The 9,008-nt window shown below is 36.7% G+C and overlaps 1 long non-coding RNA gene across 2 annotated transcripts; it reads right to left on the bottom strand.

Annotated features, from left to right (window-relative positions):
* Positions 1-270: 270 nt before the first annotated feature.
* On the bottom strand, positions 271-7,801 carry LOC138356393 (uncharacterized). 2 transcript variants are annotated; one of them, XR_011224451.1, is made up of 4 exons: positions 7,318-7,801; positions 6,911-6,996; positions 5,629-5,849; positions 271-3,186 (listed from the first exon to the last, which is right to left on the bottom strand). It is a non-coding gene; the product is annotated as an uncharacterized lncRNA (long non-coding RNA). The 2 variants fall into 2 exon arrangements; XR_011224452.1 differs by having other exon boundaries at positions 7,313-7,801.
* Positions 7,802-9,008: the final 1,207 nt, after the last annotated feature.

Below are 9,008 nucleotides of genomic sequence, written 5' to 3' on the forward strand. Positions count from 1 at the left end.
AATTAAGAGTATTATTCAATGTTTAATATTAAAATAGTGTTGAAAATGATTTTTTGTCTATCATATTTAATGTTTATTATTAGAGTTTACAAATGGAGGTATCTTTTTCGGAAAACAACCTCAGAAACGTCTTCAATGATAGTTTTGTGGAAAATGAAAACCATTCAATTTCCATCAAACCACGTTTATATATAATACACTATACATACGTACATATCACCGGTAACTAAGACAACACAACAGGTTGTTAACAAAAATATACACAAAACCTTCAATTCAATTGTATTTATTATTCTCTCAATAAACGTATCTCAAAGGAATACAGTAGTTTAGGGTATTTCTACTCCCCCTCTACTTGCACAACCTCAAGGGGGGTGGGGGTGGCGCCGCACACATTCAGTGACTACAAATACACAATACAACAATCCTGTTTAATATAGTAGGCACAGCATATAATTGTTAAACTCTTGCCCCACATTTCTTCTAGCTCCGAGGTACAGTGTATCATAATGATATCACACATCAAAACAATTTGAACTGGTACACTACTTATTGATAACTATACAAACTTACATACTGTTGGGTCAAGTTATTTATTAACCTTCAAGTATGTTATTTCAGACAATTTCACTAAATAATAGTCAACTACTCACTAGTACCTTAGGAAATTTCTACCCCTTCAAGCCGCACAATTTCACTCAGTACAAATACAACAATCCAATTTAACAATTCACGTTAATATACTCTTACATACTACTATATTAGTGTACATCAACCACACTCAATTTAAACACATTAACGCTTAAACATAATATTCTCCTCGAACCTACCCCTTAAGGGTACTGCTGAAATTAGTTTCTAAGACGAGGGGGACATTTCCGGAAGCTAACTCGGCAATTGTCATTAATGGATAAAGCAAGGCTGATACCCTGTGGGGAGAACTCTGACACGGAACACTGCCACAGGGCAAAGGAGTGACTAGAGGGGAAAGGAAGAGAAAACCATCTTCCAGGAAACTAGTCGCTAGCGAACTAAGGTAACTACCAACCAGACCACAACTTTACCGGGAAAAACACACAAAAAAAACAAAATTCAATAAAGGTTGGTGGGGGGGGGGGGGGAGGAACAGTTACCGTATCTGAGTCAAGGCCACAAGTTATTCCAGGGGGAAGGATCTAGCAAGCAATAATTCATTTCCAACTATTCCAATAAATTAATAATATAAAACAACCAAACAATGATTTTTATGACCACTATGTATATATTATCAAATCAATATACAAATCAAACAATATTTCAAATATAATAAACACGTCTTAACGCCCAACATGCTTGCGTCCGGATTGACAAATTATAAGGATGGTAACTGAGTCCGTTACAGTGATCTCCAGTGTATGTTGCCCTCCGAAACATGTTACAGCTCAATAGTAACCCTAACAAACTGCCTTAAGAGCCGTGAATCAGTTTAGTGTCAATGAGCATCTGCGACCACCAGTAACACAGCTTTAAGATCTCGGGATCTAAAGTGAAATGGACACCAGGAACGCTACGGATCCGTATTTGTAACACGTATCCATAAAGCCGACGCCTGCAAGGCCGCATATTTATATGACCATTATCAATATAATACCTGAATAACATCGCCGGCTTAACTATCACACTAACAACGTTGGCTGCAGAGCACGCTTACAACAAACTACGTTTCATTTCCTTCACGCACCCTATGTATCCAAAACATTGACATCCTACCATAGCATACCTTTCCTATCAATATACATCTTCTACACTACATCTTCCATATTTTTACTATATTTCCTTCTTTTTATGCTATTTCGGTATATATAGTTTTACTTTCACCTATGTATTTATGCTTTTATATATATCTATACCTATCATATATAAACACATTGTCAAAGTTACTATATTTACACTACTATTAACATATAACCTACGTCCATATATTTCTCCTAAAATCATTCCTCCATATTAATCTCTTTCACTACCTGTCATAATTACATTTCAAAACTATAATACACATTTACATCAGTTCAATCTCATCATTGGCAATTTACACACACACCTTTAAAACATTAACTTTTCAACATCAATTTCCTATAATCAACTATCATTTCTGCCTTTCATTACAAATTATTTTAACATTCTATAAAATTCCTAATTTCACATTGATTTTACTTTATATACATTACCATACATTCCTCTTACATGATCATTTTCTATTCTACATATCCTCAATCTACATTTTCACACTATCAACTCAACCCCTGCTGCTTAAATACCACACAAACGGCTCAAACACTTCATCCTGGACGTAATGTCAACAAAACTCACATGACATCAAACATACAAACTCAACATAATAAAATACAAACAACACAACTCTACACTAATCAAACAACCTCCATAACAATAACCAACGTAAAAACAACAATTAACACCCACAACATCCATCTCGACTTTCACACTCACACATAATGCCTAAAAACAACCCCCCACATAGGCAATCTCCATACACAGCAAAAACTGCTACTTTTTCTTCTCAGTACCTAAAACATTCCTCTCTTTACAACTTTCATAATTACGTCATTTAAACACTGTTCTTAATCACTTATTATTATTTTACTTTACATTCAATTATAACCATCAAACAATTCATTCATTTTATAATGTATACATTTACGTCATTTAATACACTAATTATTAACTCCCACAACATATTTACTATACACCTTCCATAACATTCTCTTCACACATTTTCAACAACTTCACCCAACATTTCTTTCAAAACAAACATTGTGCACACTCTTTCAACATATAATACTTAACTTCATTAAACAGTCTACTAAATATTATACCAAAATATCACTACATTATCATCTCTCCTTAACACTTTCCCCTTACACGTAACAAATGATATTTAAACAACAGTTTCGATTCCAATCCATCTTCATTACTCGATTATTTTTGGTCACCATCAAACATTCTCTATTGTCCCTTCTTCGTATCTTTGCAATTATATACGCCTTTCTCTTCATATGCGTCGCATCATCCTTGTCTTCAACAATATTATTTCTTGCACATCACACTCTCCTTCAGTTCGACGTCACACTCCGCTGGCCTGCGGTCCCTCTACCAATCAACCACCATTATTACCATCTTCTCGCAAATCTAGAACATAATATGGGTATAGATTATTATTACACTTACCACTAACTTTCTATCTTACCATACTAACACACCCCCCCCCAAACATTTAAATTAACTATTCCCATTTATTAATATACCATTCTTCAACCTATATACTATAATACATCACTTATCATTCATATCTATTCACTATACAATTCTTTATAACATTTAGAAATCATAACACTTTCTAGTATTTTACTTTTAAAGAGAACATTCTCATTCAACATATATTTTATTATTTACCTATCGTTTCTATCACTTATATTCCCTACAATGCATATTTCATTTACTTATCACCACTACCTACAACTATGTATTCATTAATCATCTACTTCAACTACTTACTAATCATTCACCACACATCTACTGTCCTCTATGATCACACTAACGACCCGCCTTCTACGGCACTTCACCCACCCCTCAATTTCTGTCTATTTCATTTTTATATACTATTAACAATTACATTCCCACACAACATTCATTCTATATCAACGACTCTGCACTACAACAAACTCAATACATCATTCTTTGGTACCTTCTATGCAAGAAACTGCAACTTCTACATTCAACACTTGCACCTCTCTCCCTTAACTACCTACAAACGATGTTATCCACGTCTAAGCTACTCAAGCCTTTCACCTGCCGATTTTCATTATACCATTATTAACATTCATATACTACACATTTCCATTATCAACATTAGAACTACTAATACACAAACACTCTTCGAAAACTAGACGGTCCCCAACACCACTATCAACAATTTTCAACACGCCCAAACTCTCACCCTATCGACAATTATTCACTACTCTGAACTTTCCAAAAACACACATTTTTGCCCTAAATGAAACCATACAACCCTAACGATTTTACGAAACTATCATTTCTGTACATTTTACACACCTTAATGACTCGCATTTTAACGCTACTTGCTTTTCATTAAAACCACTCGACATGACCAATAACACCACTGTAGTAGTGCTCCAACTGCCAATTTTATTTCACCACAATATCAACATAACACCATCCAACAACAAATCCCTTATTCCACAACCCACACAATTATTCCATGCCCCAAATCTACTCCATCATTGAACAATGTTTCACTTAACCTATTTCCAACTCAATCACGTCAAACACTGCCTATCGTCATAAAGTCAATTTCATTAACTACAACTCTACAGTGACTGCCGCTTCAATATACACGACTCCCTTAAGCCAGGTACACTTGCCTTTCTGGCTACGTTAGTAATCATAAACTACTTAATTTAACACCTATGTAACGTACGCTTCAACACTAACTCCTTCAACTATGAGCTTTTCGCGCTCTTTACATGCGCTCTTAACATTACGACTCATCCCCTATTTTCAGTTTCACAGTAACTTTATTAATCCCTACTTTGTCTTATTGCAACAATTTCTCACTCAAACATGACTCACTAAATGACATGTTCTATTATTAAACCATTTCCTAACTGTGTCAACGATCACGTTATATCAACAAAAATACAACACTAAAACACCATCTATTTCAACTTCACTAATACATTTCTCACAATATAAACTCATTTCCGGTCACATTTAACTTACCCTAACTACTCTCCGCCGCCTCAACGTGAAAATCAAACCCAAAACAACATATTTCACTCACATTTACTATGTAGTAAACGGCAAATACCTTAAACCTATCAACACAACAAGTCACCCAAACACCTCACACACTACCAAGTCTTGACGATCACTGAACTGCCACCGTCTCCCTCTGGTCATCCACACAGCCCAGGGGTCATGACAATAGGCACGATATTACCTCCAACAAGGCAAAACTTTATGCTACAAATACCATTCATTCAATCATCCCTATACCATAACTTTAATGACAACGTCTACTTTGTTTCAGTAAACTATTTTATTGTAACTGCTCATTTCAATTCACATTTTTAAAATCTTACATCAAACCTGCATATGCAACGGCTTTTGGACCTCTTACACCATCAGAGGGGGGGAACCCACACCTAATATTTACTATGGTTCTCAACATTTCACTTTACATGATACAACTTAACCAAGCTACCATTCAAATATTACCAGCCGTAACTACGTTTTTAATAACTACTTGCCTTAACATTTTGTTCTATCATGTCAAACTCAAGTAGCACATCTACCTCAACCCGCACATCTCCCACCAGCGTCTGCTCGGCTCCCACCGGTCGGACTCAAATCAGTCAAACACTGGTCCCATCACAACGTTTTTCTCCTCCACATTCTACTCATTTCACGAAACCCGTCACCTTAAAACAATTGCCACATTCAATAATAACCATGCAATTTCTAAAAGACATTTCACTACATACTTCATATTTATATTTTAGTACTCATTATGGGTCACGACTAAAATATCGACGTTTATATATACCTTACCTTGAGGTCCTTCCGGCCCTTAGCGTTCCCCCGGCCCGCTCGTCCACCAAGCCTTCTGGTTGCCGGACTCGTCAACCACGCTCTTGGACGCGGCTCCTCGCAGCCTGACCTATCAGTCACAGCCTGCTTCATCAGGTATCCTTGCCACGTGCTTATCCAATTCTCTCTTCAACACAGTCAAGGCTCGTCCACTTATGCATCCAACAGGCTATATACGCCACCTGTAATATATTTTTTACCTTTAAAGTACCAAAGTGCCCATTCCATGATTGCCGGGAGGGGGGGGGGGGGGGGGGGGAAATTGCTGTTGGCTATCCAACCGCACTATCAACACATTTTAAAGACACGGCCCGCGCGATTTCTAACCCCAAACACTATCGACACTTATTCACTAGACTTAAGCACTTTCAAGAACCAACTGCATCCTCAAGCAAAAATAATTTGTCTACATCAAAAAATGCTAAATGACACTTTAAGGCTATAGTGTTTTCAATTAAAACACTCGCGATGATACCCGATATGGGCTGTAGTAGTGGTAAAACTGCCAATGGGGTATTTAACCACCCGCCAACTCCGCTATTCAAAAACAACAAGACACTTATCTATTCCATGCCGCAAATCTACTCCCTTTGTCTTAAAAAGAAATGTAACATCTAATTGCGACTAAATACCCTACACCACGGCCTATCCTCATCACGTACATTTTCTTACATTGTACTTATACAGTGGGTCACGATTAAATATACACTACTGCCTTACTGTTGGCACTAGGGCAAGTATAGCGTAAGTCGTAAAGTAGTTAATAAACTATTATGTCAGGTACGATTCAACACTTAAAGGACGTTATGAGCCTTTAAAATTCTTTATATGCCATCTTATATTGCCTACTCATCCTGTCTATTCAATTGACCGTTTACGAGTCTTATTACTCAATACTTTGTTATTGTACCCACTTCTCCCTGCAACATGGAACACTCGCTAAATATTTACAGCTTAACCATTTTAACCTCATCGTTGATACAACTTTTCCTTTTTAAACAAACGGACGCTTTCAATTTATAATTCATTATCATTTCACAAACTCAACATTAACCCCTGCCAGACTACCTTCCTCTCAACTTCAACAGTATTCAATTTCACTATCATAACTACTCTCGGCCCCCTAATACGATATTCAAACCAGACATTAACACTCCTTTACTCTAGTAACGTTACCGAACTTACAACCTATCCCCACCCACCTATCTACGACAATTACACCAAACACGATTCACACACTTACTGCAAACTCTTCACTAACACTTAAGTTGACGCGTCTCGCTGTGCTCTTCCACAGCCAAGGGGTCCCACAAATCTATCCGGTATTACCTGCAACAAGCCAACAGTTATTGCATCCTACCAATAGAAATCATGCAATCATCCGTATACCATACCTTTCAAACTTCTTACCATAAACTATTTTCTCGGATGTACCTCATTTCAAATGCAACTCTTCAACCCATCTAACCTCAATAGTCAACTGGTGTGACAGCTCTTATCTGTGGGTTGCCGCCCCCCGCGCCAGATACTATTAACCACTTCAATCTCATTACATACAAAACTATGTGCTCCTCCAATAACTAAGTACGGTTTCGTAATAAAATATTACAATGCCTAACAAAATAACTAATAAACAACTACTTGCCTTACCACATATGATCCAGCTATCAGTAGCACATCTTCCTAACCAAACCATCTGCCACCAGCTTCTGCTCGGCTGCCAGAGGTCTCACGTAAATCATCGCTCCACCACTGCTCCCATCACAACGTTAGTCTCCAAGATTCATACATCACCACTAGGCAAATTTCATGCGAGGCATCATATTACCACCATTACCTCATTCACTAACAATACACCTGAAAATAATTTTCATTCAGTATGTAATTAACATTTAATATTTCAGGACTAAAATATCTGCGTATACTCCCTCAAGAGGGTATATACGGCAGATTTTAATGTTTTTGGACCCTATGTATTCGCGTTTTGACGGTGTACAAATTCGGTGTAAGCTAGGGGTGTGTCAGCCCTAGCGACCCCAAAAGGGTAACGGGGTACCAGCTCAGAGTAACAACACGCCCTAACACTAACTTGTACACCAGTACTTTGCGAATACCAGGGTCAAAATAACGTTCCGTTGCTCCTCGCCGCGCAGGTCGACTCAACAGCCAATCACGTTCCGATTTTTCACTTGACGTCACATTCTCGCACGCTGTACTCTCATTGGTCGGCTCCTCCTAATTGCATACTCCAGTAATTCATCCACATTATTTACTGACACTTAAATATGTATACCCATTGTATGAGAAACATACATATACCTAATGTATGTGAAACAATCTTTTACATTACATTCACAATTGATGACTTTCCATTAATTATTACTAAATAAGTACTATTATAATTATTAAATATTAACAATACTTATTCAAGCTGTAAGTACAGAACAACACAGTACATTATAGCACATTAAACTTAACTAGCCTAATATACATTGCACTACTATACATTGTACTAGTCTCCAGTACACTACTATACATTACAGTACACTAACATACGATGCGCAACAGCAAAGGGCTCAGTACTCTACAGTACAATACACAACAGTACAGTACCGTATACTACACTACACTACAGTCAAGTGCAGTACAGTACACTACAAGCTACAGTACCATAAACTACACTACACTAGAGTAAAGGGTACAGCACCTTACCGACCAATAACGTACAGTACACTCAAGAGTACAGTACATTCTTTTCTGGTACAGGGTACACTACACTTAAATATAATACACTACAGTACTGTACACTACGATATACTACTGTACACGATACATTACAGTGCACTCAAGTGCAATACAGTTCACTACAATACACTACACTATAATACTGTACAGAACACCTCACTACAGGGTACACTACAGTACAATACAATATACTCAACTAACGTAAACTACACTACATTACAGTATAACTTTTTTACCTACACTACAGTGCACGGCACACTACAGGCTACAGTCAAATACAGTACACTATACTACACTACTCTCCTGAACAATCCAGTACACTACACTACATTATTGCATAGTATATATGTATTCTTCAATATTGAAGAATGTTCTCCAATATTAAAGAATATTCTTCAATATTATTCTTCAATATTGGAGAATATTCTTCAATATTGGAGAATATTCTTCAATATTGAAGAATATTCTTTAATATTGGAGAATATTCTTCAATATTGAAGAATATTGTTCAATATTGGAGAATATTCTTAATAGTTTAGAATATTCTTCAATATTGAAGAATATTCTTCAATATTGAAGAATAATATTGAAGAATA

This window comes from Procambarus clarkii, chromosome 72 (assembly GCF_040958095.1).
Source record: "Procambarus clarkii isolate CNS0578487 chromosome 72, FALCON_Pclarkii_2.0, whole genome shotgun sequence".
Lineage (NCBI taxonomy): Eukaryota > Metazoa > Arthropoda > Malacostraca > Decapoda > Cambaridae > Procambarus > Procambarus clarkii.